Source organism: Triticum aestivum, chromosome 2D (assembly GCF_018294505.1).
Source record: "Triticum aestivum cultivar Chinese Spring chromosome 2D, IWGSC CS RefSeq v2.1, whole genome shotgun sequence".
Taxonomy (NCBI): Eukaryota; Viridiplantae; Streptophyta; class Magnoliopsida; order Poales; family Poaceae; genus Triticum; species Triticum aestivum.
This window is the reverse complement of record NC_057799.1, coordinates 92,116,444-92,128,544: the sequence shown is the minus strand read 5'-3', so window position 1 is coordinate 92,128,544 and position 12,101 is coordinate 92,116,444. Positions and strand designations below refer to the sequence as shown.

General features: G+C 43.1%; 1 long non-coding RNA gene across 2 annotated transcripts; it reads left to right on the top strand.

Annotated features, from left to right (window-relative positions):
* The first annotated feature begins 4,347 nt into the window (after positions 1–4,347).
* Positions 4,348–9,469, top strand: LOC123051879 (uncharacterized). 2 transcript variants are annotated; one of them, XR_006424334.1, is made up of 4 exons: positions 4,348–4,767; positions 4,887–7,360; positions 7,773–8,398; positions 8,697–9,469. It is a non-coding gene; the product is annotated as an uncharacterized lncRNA (long non-coding RNA). The 2 variants fall into 2 exon arrangements; XR_006424333.1 differs by having other exon boundaries at positions 4,350–4,767; positions 7,773–9,003.
* Positions 9,470–12,101: the final 2,632 nt, after the last annotated feature.

The following is a 12,101-nucleotide window of genomic DNA, read 5'->3' as shown; positions in this document are numbered from 1 at the left end:
ATTATCCTTGTGCATGTACTCGGACCTTGAATCAGAAGAGAAATCTGAATGCTTTACGTAATCCACTTTATTCTTTCTGCTTTTGGAACTATTTGATGGAAACATTGTCGCTACTGTATGATAGCAACCGGTGAAGAGATTTAAGCATGAGCATGCTTTGTACTCCCTCCGTCCGAAAATACTTGTCATCAAAATGGATAAAAAGGGATGTATCTAGAACTAAAATACGACCAGATACATCTCCTTTTATTCGTTTTGATGACAAGTATTTCCGGACGAAGGGAGTAGTATGCTAAACCCCGAGAGACTACTACATTTAGATGCCTGGCCTATGTGTCACCTGATCTACTTGCCGCGTCTGTGGTGAACAAGCTTCAGAATCATGATAAAACTGATATTTTAAAGGATCATTTGTTACTTCAGATAGTTACCGGAAGGGCTGCTGACTTTTCCCTCAAAATCCAATATGCATAGCTCCATATTTTCTTTGCAAACATCAACATCTGGAGTTCTGGACGTCAAACTTGGATTGGAGTGTTGCTGTTTCTTCCGAATACTATAAGAAAAAATAGCACTTTGGGTGTCACATAAAATAACTTTAGACTAGTAGATTGGGAGTTGCAATTGCCCGCGGCACAAGCACAGAAGTAAGAAGTCTGTCTGCGCTGGAATTCTGGAAATCACCTGAGTTGAAAAGTATCATTTTGTTTCTTGATAAATGATTTATCATGCCAACAGCTGTACATTACAGTAATAGAGTACTTGGTGAAGTCATGAAAACAATCCTGGTAATTACCAAAGAAAATCTGCATTAGAACAGATTAGGTTGCTAACGGAGGAATAAGGATTCAAGGGTACTCAGCAATCCAGAAAAAATATGTCCCGTACCAAAACAGGACTGCATAATGAAGACATTCAGCATGTCATATAAAGCCTGATTGCAGTCAAAGAAAATGATATGTGAAGTCCTAACATTAAATAAATTAGCACAGTCTCTGTTTATTCAGTTATAACTACATAATAACTAGCAAAAAGGTGCATAAGACTGTAGGCAAAATGCAGTAATGCACTAATGACCGGTCCAAGCACCCCTGGCGGAGCATATGGCCATATGTACAGAAACGCAGGGGATGGCCAGTCAGGTCCTAGCGCATGGGGCAAATGATGGCAGCCTACTCTTCCGGCCGGGAGTGCTGGAGGCGCTGTCCAGCGCTGTGGCCGCAAGGATCGCAACAGCAGGTGGTGATACAGAGAATAACGCCTTGCGATTTAAATTCAATGCAGCCAAAAATCCTATGCAGGGCAACTCAAAAAAGAAAGATTAAAAGAAAGGGGGGCGAACAGAGTTGAGTTTGCCCGCAAGCAAGTACTAAGGAAAAAAAGGGGACATTCATTTGGGGTTTGCCCGACGGGTAGTGACTTAGAGTTCCTTTTGAGAAAGAGATGGATAGCTATAAGCGCATGTTGTATGGTGATGTAACCGTCTCATCCAAACGGGTGTGCACGGGTAGAGTTGTAGTTGTCTAGGACGAGAGGGCGGGGCTACTCACATTGCAAAGGAGATAGACGAGAAGGAGGAAGAGTATGTTCTGCAAGGTGTGGAATCGGTTGGTGAAGAGAAAGACGAGATTGGCACATCGGCGGCCTCCGAGGAGGAGGACCGCCGGGCAAAATGAAAATCCTAGGATGGAACTGCCGTGGTATGCTCTCCAACACGACAGTTCGTGAGCTTCTGGACCTACAGGAGCGTACAAGGGCAGACTTAATTTTCCTTTTTGAATCCCATTTGAATAATTGTAAAGCCGATGAGCTTCGTCGTACTTTAGGTTTTGATTCTATGTTTGTAGTGGAAAGTGATGGTAAGGCCCGTGGCCTCGCTTTGTTTTATCATAAGTCGAATAAAGCCGAGTTGAACTATGTGTCATCCCATTTTATTGATATTGTTTTTATGTACGAGGATGTGGTTCAGTGGCGGTTCACGGGTTTTTATGGTCACCCGAAATGGAATGAACACTATATCTCTTGGAACGATATTCGCAATCCAAAACATTCAGCTGCGCATCAAGGGCGGTCGCTCGCACATGCCACGTCGGATTAGGTAAAGACAAAATGGAGTAGCAGTTTGTCCTTCGCTGCCCCACGCCGTCGTTTGCTTCGTCTAGAAGAAAAGAAAGAGGGAGAGAAACAGGAAATCGCTCCAGCCCTTTTGCCTCGACTCACGCGGCCTCTCTCAAAATATCTGTCTCGTTGCCGCCGCCACCGCCTCGCCCCATCGGCCCGTTTTTTTTTTGAACAAGCAAAGGCACCGAAGTGCCAAATTCATTCAGCTCGTAGAGAAAGTACAAAGAGAATTATATAGATCTACCGAAGATGTAGAGAGGAGTAGCGGCAGTATTTAGAAAAGAGAGCTGAAGAAAGACCCTAAATGAGGCAAAGTGGGAATGCCACTACACCATGATCAACATGGTCAGAACTAGCACATGAACACTCTGAATATGAAACTATGAATTGCTGTTGTCTTTTGCTTCACTGCCATCTTTCTTGAAGCAAGCATGTCAAGGTCCTGTAGAAACAGCAAAATACATCTGCAACCAAGATGAAAACCCTGCAAAATAAGAAACTGATGTACTCCAGCTTCGCGATATAGCATCAAACACCAGAGATCTGCAAATGAATAAAAACCAAGCACAGCACAAAGTACAGAGAGAAGGCAGAGCTCAAGAAGAAACAAAGAACAAGCCCAGACTACCATCTATAACTGAGATAAAAACTTGCCACACCAAAACCTACAGGGAGAAAATTAATAACAGTGAACTGTATGAATTCTAAAGCCCTGAATCTGAAAACTTTCAAGAAGAGGCAGTATTGGGCAAAGACCATGATTGTGTCTTGCAGCAAAACCAGAAAGCCGAGTGTTGCCAATAGCATGGAAAACTTGTTGAGCAAGATTATGAGCAATACCATTGATCTCCCTAGAAATGTGAAACACCTTTGGCTGAAGCTGATAAGTAGTCTTAAAAAAACTAGCCAAAGATTTCCTGATACTCCATGGAGTTTCAGAAGTGGAGACATTACCTAGAGCAGCAGCCCCCGCTAAAACCAAGCAGTCCGTCAGAAAAGTAGGCTGAGCAATGTTGAGTTGAGATGCAAGATAAGCAGCAAAATTTAGTGCAAGAGCCTCCGCTTGCAGAGGAGTAGAAGTTGGAGGAGCTGAAGCTTGCACTTGCACATTGATCTCTCCTCGGTTAGAGGGTAAGGAAATAAAGATTCCCACACCTGTGCCAACCTGTCCTTGCAACAAACCTGGAATTTTCTTGGTCCTAAAAGCTGCATCCGAATAGATTTTAGCCCCATCAGCCAACAAATCAGACCTAAGGGTTTTGCCAGGCAAAGGAATTTGATTAGAAGACAACTGAGTTGGAGTTGGAGCCTGATTCAAGAGAAGGGCATTGTCATACACATTAGAGGTTAACGCAAGAGCAGCAATGTGAACTTGATGAGGAAGAGATTTTGCCCTATCAAATAGAAAATCATTCCTTGCTTTCCAGAGACACCAAAGAAGCGGAAAAATGTTAGAAAGAGAACCATATGGATGCCTCATGCAAAGAACATCAATAACAGAATGCAAGGTGGAATGCCCCTGGACTAAAGCATCCGAACGAACAAACCAAGGAGAGGAAAACCAAGCTGCACGAGAAAAAGAGCACATGAAAAACAGATGGACCTCATCCTCTTGTTGACCACATCGGCAACAATTTTTTGAAATATGAATGGAAAATCTACCAGCCCTCAACCCCGTAGGAAGAGCCCTCCTAAGCAGTCTCCACGCAAAAGTTTTAACTTTTGGGAGCATATCCTTTTGTTTCCAAATGAGTTTAAGAAGATTTGAGAGATCCAAAGGAACAATAGAAGGTGCATTTCGGGGAATGGCCTGAATTTCCTGCAAACAAAGTTTATAGGCAGATTTTGAAGAACAAATATCATTATGAGTGAGATCCCAACAAAGCGTATCCGGACTATCATCATCAATAATATCTGTTTGCACAATAAGAGAGGCCAAAGGTTCTTGAAAAAGAGAGCAAACCAAGTCCTGATTCCAAGTTTTTGGTCCGGAAACCAAAGATCTTTAACTAAAATGGATATTGAAAACCATGTCGTTGATGAATAAGACAATCATGAACTGATCTCCAAAGAGAGCACCAAGGAGTGCTCTAAATTGAGATATTGCCTTGAGATAATTGATAAAAAGAATGGGCTTTGAGTTTTGGTAGAATTTTAAGAATAGAAGCCCAAAAGGCCGACTTAGGAGAATTAGCAGAGGCTGTCCATATGGAGGCATTATGAAAATATTTGCTTCGTCCTCCGGCACCGGCCAAGCAGACTCCACATCCAATCGCCCACGCCTCCTCTCGACCCAGGCACATCGCATCCTTCCCTCACCCCTGCCGCCTCTATGCCACTCCTAACCCTTTCTCTTCTCAATCCGGCTCCATGGAGGTGGCCGGCAGGGAGGACGAGGACGTGGAGGAGGGCGCTGCCGATGGCGCCAGAAGCAGCTCGACAAGAACCACCGTCACGCGGAGGCAAGTCGCCATCGACACGGCCTCTTCGTCTGCGCCATCAAGGGCCAACAGCTCCAGATCCGGGAGCATCTTCCCGGAGGCGGAGCCGGCGACTCCTGATGCACCTGGTGATGGCCGGGGTAGCGATCCAGTCGACCTTCTGGATGTTGGCTTCCTCACTATGCTGCAACCACCTCCTCCGCAGGTCAGTGGTGTTATGTCCTCTTCGGCAGTGGCGAGATCTGGCAGGAGCACGAGGGAGGTGCATACCATCTGTTCGACGGTATGCCTATACTGATTGATTGCTCCTCTTTTCCTCTACAGGTGGACGAGTGCTACGAGCCGGCAGTTCCTGAAAATTTTCTTGCAACCGGTTGAGGTTTTTCTCTGACCATTCCTCCGAGATTCCGTTTTTTTTACACTGTTTGTGAAAAGAGAGGTGAGAAAGGAAGTGCTGGACTAGCTGTTGCGATGGGGATTAATTCAAAAGATTAGAGGAGATAAGTCAGCAAAGATTTAGGTGATGTTCCTGCTGCTAATGTGTATGCGACTGAAAAGTCAGAGGGTAGAAGAGAAAATTTTGCTGCTAATGCATATACAAAGAGAGAGGGTTGATGTTGCTATTTTGTTCCCTATTAGAATTGGTCGCTCTATGGGATTCGGGAGAATTGATTTTAACCCCCCCTGTTCGCTCGCCTTTGATCATATACCCCTTTCTTTGCTTGCTTGCCTCTGAACCCCCTCAGTTCTGTCTACTTCTTGCTGATTGCCCCCTTTGGCATGTTTAACAAATTTGTCAGTATATCAATCTCCCTCAGCACCTAGGGTTTCTACAATTTAGACAATCGTACCACAGGACCACACAAAGTCCACGGAAAACGGAAGGGGGAAAGCTTGCCTTACCTTGGGGCAGCAATGGAGGGCGGCGGATTGGGGGTGGGGGTGGGGGTGGCGGGACGCGGCGGAGCAGCAGGGGAGATGGACGGCGGATTGGGAGAGGCGGCGGGGGCGACGCGGCGGAGCAGGGGCGACGGACGGCGGGGCACAGCGGCTATGGCGGCTGGTCGCCTTGCTAGATCGAACAAGACGAGAGAGGGAGAGAGGCGAGAAGTGAAACGAACGGGCCAACCCTCCTCTGTCTCGCGTGTTGAGGAAACTGCACGAGGACGTATTAGTCCAGATTTCGTTCATTATTAGCTAATTGAACAGATAACAACGCCAAGGGGGGCAATCAGCAAGAAGGAGATGGTACTGAGGGGCTTCAGAGGGAGGCAAACCAAGAAAGGGTTCTATCATCAAAGGCGAGGGAACTGGGGGGGTTAAAATCAATTCTCCCTCTGTGGGGATTCCACCATTAGCAGAAAGATCAAGGCAATGTGATAACTTTATGAGGACATATTTTGTGTCTAAATCTGCTGAGTTATATGATGTGTAACATGGCAGTGTTGCTGAATGGAAGGAGGTAATTTGCTTGCTCTTTCTAAATTTGTTGGTTTCTTCATGCTATATTGATTAATATTGTAATATTTAATATTGTTTTGTCGGCTCCCTTGTTGTTGTGATCTTCGTGTTGAAAAGGCAGTACGAACACTCGATTAGAGGATCCTGCTAGGCCTCTCTACCTCATAGAACTTGATATGGGTTGCCTTGTTCCTCTCATTCTTATTCTTCTCAGAATTTAGGGTTGGGCGTTGAACATACATGCACAGGTTGGTTTCAGTTTTCTGTGTAAACTGAAGCAGGGGATAAGTCAATATACATATGTCGTGTTCCAGATTAGAAATTAAGAGAAGAGAGAGAGAAACGATTGGTTAGTAAAATATGTAGCTGCAAGTTTACATAGTGGAATTGCTGACCAAAGTTTTTCTCTAATGTACATTTCGGAAATTCCTAATACTTAAAACTTGTTTTTCAGCCCGTTTTCTGTCATCAGAAAATACAAATAGCATTTTTTTCAATCAGTTAACAGTATGAACAGTCAGCTAACAATACAAATATGGTAGCATTTTTCAGCCTATTACTTACTGAATGCGAGTCATTGGCATTTTTTCAGTCGGTTAACAAACAGTTTTTCAGTTAGTGAACAAATAGCAACACTTCAGAAGCTTTTTTAGATAAGCTACAGAGATAAGCAGCAGTTTTTCAATCAGTTAACAAACAGCAGCACAACAGTTTTTCAGTCACCTGATCTTTGTCCAATTTTTTCTCGCTTGTTACAGGTCACCATTGTATTCGACCTGGGAACCTACATACAGATTTTCATCTATGATATTTCAGCATCTTCTATGCTTCCAATCTGTTAATTTAATTTTACTTATAAACGGCACAACCTTCCCTTCTCCTTTTTCGTGTGTAGAATTGATGATTGATGTAGTTTCACTGAATCAAAATACTGATGCCTTTTCCCTTCTCCTTGACAGCTTTGCGAGAGCTAGGAAAGTATTGGTGGAATCTCATGAAGAAGAGAGACAGATAATGTTTGAGGTGAATTCCTTCACCTGCCCTGCTTATGGGAAATTCTGCAATGATGCCCAGCGGCACACCACTCTCAAGTCTGAGATGAATTCCTTCACCAGAGGTTCTCCTTCGTGAGCTACGTCAGCGCTCAGAAGGCATGCATCGAAGCCCTTGACGGCTGGTTGTCCAGGTTCATCCTAACAGACACCATTTGTTACTCCCGGGGGATCTCCTTGATTGCGCCCGACAGGGCCGGCACGCCGCCCCTGGTGGTGATCATGAGTGGCACACCATGCTGTCGACGACTGGATCGATCCTCCTCACTAGTGACTCCGGCATAGGTATTCCTCTCCTCTCCTCTGCTCTGCTCTCTCTCTCTCTCTCTCTCTCTCATGCCACTGGTTCCATCTCACATCAATAAAAAATTAAAATGCATGAAAGGTGGCCTTTTTATTTCAATGTATGTGTGGCACTTTGAGCATCCATATGCTTGTAACAATGCCACTTTGAGCACACCAAGCTATAATTTTACACTACATAATTGTGTGTTTAGTTTCCGTTGGGGAGAGGTGGTTCAACACCGAGTAGAACAGAATTATAGTCTCTGTAATTTCAATGTACATGTGGCACTTCGAGAGCTTAGATGCTTGTAACATTGCTGTCGTTTCGAAACCAATCTCTCAGAATTTTTACAGTGCCGGTTACTTTTCATTGCACTGAATTATGTGTTTCATTTCTGCTGGATTGGTGCAGGACTTGGCGATGGGGAGAGGTCGTTCAGCGCTGCGGAGAGCTGGTGCCAAGAACTAACTGTTGATGTGGAATCATATTTATTAAATAATTATCAGTTTGACTTATTCGCTTGTATTCAAACTGTACTGCATTTTTGTTTGAGTCATGTTTTTTCATGTTCATGATAGTTCTTATATACTGTGCTTCTCATAATTTGGGTGGGACTTTTTATAGAGGTAACCTTTGGTATTATTGAGTGGTTTTCAACTAATTTGGGAAAGCAATTGGTTTTGTTTTCCGTAATCAGATGTAGAATTTGCATAGTAGAAGGTATCAAAGCGATGCATATATTGTGAAATGTGTCTATCTAGCTGGTCTTAGTTTCAGTTAGATAACTTTATGTTCATTGATCCTGAGTATAATGGCTTCGTTTTTTGTCCTGCTGTAAGCAATTCTTTATTGTGTGGAGTTTGTCAGTATAATTACTTGATGAATTTGGTTATTTTTCAACAGATAGCTGAAGAAGATTAGGTGATTTGGCAATTCAATTGCTGAAAATGTTGCATGCAATGGAGAGCCATATAAGTGTGCTTGCAGTGTCTACTATTGATTCTATGCATCGTTCAGTTCAAAAGAGTATAGGACAGGTATCATACCTACAGAACTGAATGTACCATGAAATAATCTTGAATAATCAACCATATGGTTCAACTGAACACATGTTTATTAATTCAGTAACTAAGTTATGTTTTCCGATTCGATAAGTTATCCCATAAGATAAATTTAAATAGATTAATTACTGATCAAATACATTTTAGGTATTTCATAGAATACTCAAGTCCTATGCAGCAAAATTATATGCCAGGTTGCCAAAAGGTGGTACTGGTATTGTTGCAGCTGTTGACATTATAAATTAGAACATTGTCTTTGTTTGGTAATTTGCAGATGCAAGCGCTTCTGACTGCTAAAGTTTCTAATTTAGAATAAGGAGCAAGGCACTCGGTTGTAGTTCAGATCATAGGCTTGCTATGACTCTCTTTTGCGATTCAAAATTTTAGTGCAAGAATCTTGGCTTCTTGTGGGGTCTCTGTAGTAAAATCTCATTCATCATCATCAACAGATGATTTCATTTTGTGTATGCTTGAGTTTAGAAATTTTTGTCTCACTGTCCATCGTCGACGTACCGTCCATGAGCTGTTCATATAAGTCTAGTGATAATATCTCTGATTTATTTTAATAATGTACACTTCCACCAATGCATTTCTGTTGGTCCTGTAACTACTACTTTCGCCTCAAAGATTGCCACTGATCAGCTTTCATGTCTATAACATGATTATCTAGCTACATGTGCTCCATCTCTCCTGTTTTGTTCTATTACAAATGTCACTTTCTTCACTAATCACGGTCATTAGCATAAAAAGGACAGTGGAAGGGACGCCACCTACCTGGCACCGCAAAGCTTCCGCTCAGGCGACGCATCAGGGGTGTGCCTCCGTGTCCACGTCGGTAGCCTGCACTGTGCGGGCGAGTCAGATTTTTACCGTGGAGAAAAAAACGCAGCAAGTGCGGGCGACTTCCTCTTAGTGTTACTATAAAACTTATTGGGCAATCATATTTAATTGTTGAATGTGTTTAACCTGGTTGGGAATAATCCACTACCTAAGGGGATCAAGATCTCCGAAATATTATTGTTTGTTCAAAGGTTGTTTGTTCTGTTATCAGTTAGAAATTCTATTGCAAGTTCACATGTTCGTCAGCAATTAGAGAAAAAAGGGGTGAGCGGGTCGCTTATCAATTTGGCACCGCACAAACTTCCTCTCAAGAGGCGCCATAGTAAGGGTAACCACCCCTTGGTGGTTTTGGGGGATTTTAATGAAATTTTATACCCATCGGAAAAAGAGGGTGGTATGGCTAGACCACTTGGTATGATGAGAGAATTCCGTGAATGTCTAATGGATTGCGGGCTAGAGGACCTAGGCTATAAGGGTGACCTGTTCACTTGGAGGAGAGGCGAAATACGTGAACGTCTTGATCGAGCGGTCTGTAATATAGCGTGGGCAAAAAAATTCCCACGAGCGGCAGTGATCAATGAAGAACATGTTCATTCTGATCATCGCCCAATTGTACTGGATACAGATTACTTAGATGAAAAATCTTTAAACAACCAGAGGGGCGTGTTAAACAGTTTGAGGCGAGGTGGTTGAAGGAAGAAACGGTCACTGAAATTGTTAAGGCACCGTGGGAGAAAGCAAAACTTGCAGGTATTGGACCCTCACTTGTTGATTGTACAAGAGCAGTGCATGCCGATCTGCATAACTGGGACCGGGAAACTCTGAAGGGACCAAAGGTCAGAATTAGGAAATAAAAAAGAAGAATTGGAGAGAATAAGGCGTGGCCCATTGAATATGGAGTCTCGATGTCTTCAGAAGAAAATTATTGTGCTAATTGAAAATATCTTGGATCAAGAGGAAATTTTTTGGTTACAGAGAGGACGGGCAAACTGGTTGATGCACGTGCATCGTAATACCTCTTTCTTTCATAACGCAGCCACGGCCAGGAAAAAAAAATATAAAGAAACTATTAAACGAGTCTGGAAATTGGATAACATGAAAGGAGTTGACGAATCACATCACTGAATATTTCACAAAGCTCTTTACATCGGAAGTTCACCATCCGAATCAAGAAGTCTTATCACTAGTCCGTAGGAGAGTGTCAAACGAAATGAATAATGCTCTACTTGCTCCTTATACCGCGGAAGATGCTCGCAAGGCTTTATTTGATATTGGGGACCTGAAAGCTCCAGGGCCAGATGGACTCCATGCCATTTTCTACAAAAGGTTCTGGCCCATGATGGGGGAAGACCTAATCGAGGAGGTTTTGAAAGCAATCAATACATGTACTATCCCGAATGGATGGAATGATACGGCAATTGTGATGATTCCTAAGATTAATACACCAGAAAAGGTAACTCAATTTAGGCCGATCAGCTTATGTAATGTGGTATACAAAATAATTGCAAAATTGGTGGCTTCTCGACTGAAGACTTTTCTACAGAAATCATTAGCCCAACACAAAGTGCATTCGTACCGGGTAGATTGATAACGAACAATATTTTAGTGGCCTACGAATGTTTTCACACAATCAAGAATAAAAGAGAGGGTAGAGAGGGTTTGTGTGCTATAAAACTTGACATGCACAAAGCTTACGATAGAGTCGAGTGGGTTTTTTCAAAGGAGATTATGTTGAAGTTGGGTTTTCGTCGAGAGTGGGTTAATTTGGTTATGCAATGACTCACAACTGTAGAATACAAAGTAAGGATTAACGCAGAGGAAAGTGAGAGTTTTCAGCTTACTAGAGGGCTGAGGCAGGGGGACCCGCTATCACCATACCTCTTTCTACTATGCACGGAAGGGTTGAATGCTTTGCTCTTGCATGCTGAGGAGAACGGGAAAATATCAGGAGTTAAAGTTTGTAGAGACGCCCCACCAGTTACAAATCTTCTCTTTGCGGATGATTCATTGATTTTGATGAAAGCCAACCAACAGAATGCGTCGGCCCTGAAATCAGTACTAGATTTATATTGTGCGGCGTCGGTACAACTGGTAAGCGTGGAAAAGTCCAGTATTTTCTTTAGCCCTAATACAAAGGTTGAGATCAGAGAACAAATGTGTACAATGCTAAATATAATGACCGAGGCCCTGAATGACAAATACTTGGGCTTGCCAGCAAACGTGGGTGTTGATAAAACATATTGCTTTAAATTTTTGATTGAACGTATTGTTAAGAAAATTAGTGGTTGGAAGGAAAAATTACTATCTGCCGGAGGGAAGGAGATCCTGCTCAAGGCTGTGATCCAAGCCATACCTACCTATGCAATGTCAGTCTTTAAAATTCCTAAAAATTTTTGTAAAGGAATCATCGACGCGATTGCGCATTTTTGGTGGGGAGACGAGGAGAACCAGAGGAGGATGCACTGGATGGCCTGGTGAAAAATGTGTGTACCAAAAGTCCAAGGACGAATGGGTTTCCGTGATATCCATTGTTTCAACCTGGCTCTGCTTGCCAAACAGGCATGGCGTCTCCTTGATAATCCTGTTCCTTCTGTGCCACCATTCTAAGGGCCAAGTACTATCCTGATGGCGACTTGCTGAATTCCAAGCCAAAGCATGGTGCTTCCTTCACCTGGCAAAGCATCATGGCAGGCATAACTACTCTGAAACGTGGCTATATTTGGCGAGTGGGGAATGAACATAATATCAATATCTGGGAAGATGCCTGGATCCCAAATTGTGCCACTAGGAAGATTGTGACTCCTAAGGGGGGACAATTGTTATCAAAAGTGGTGGATTT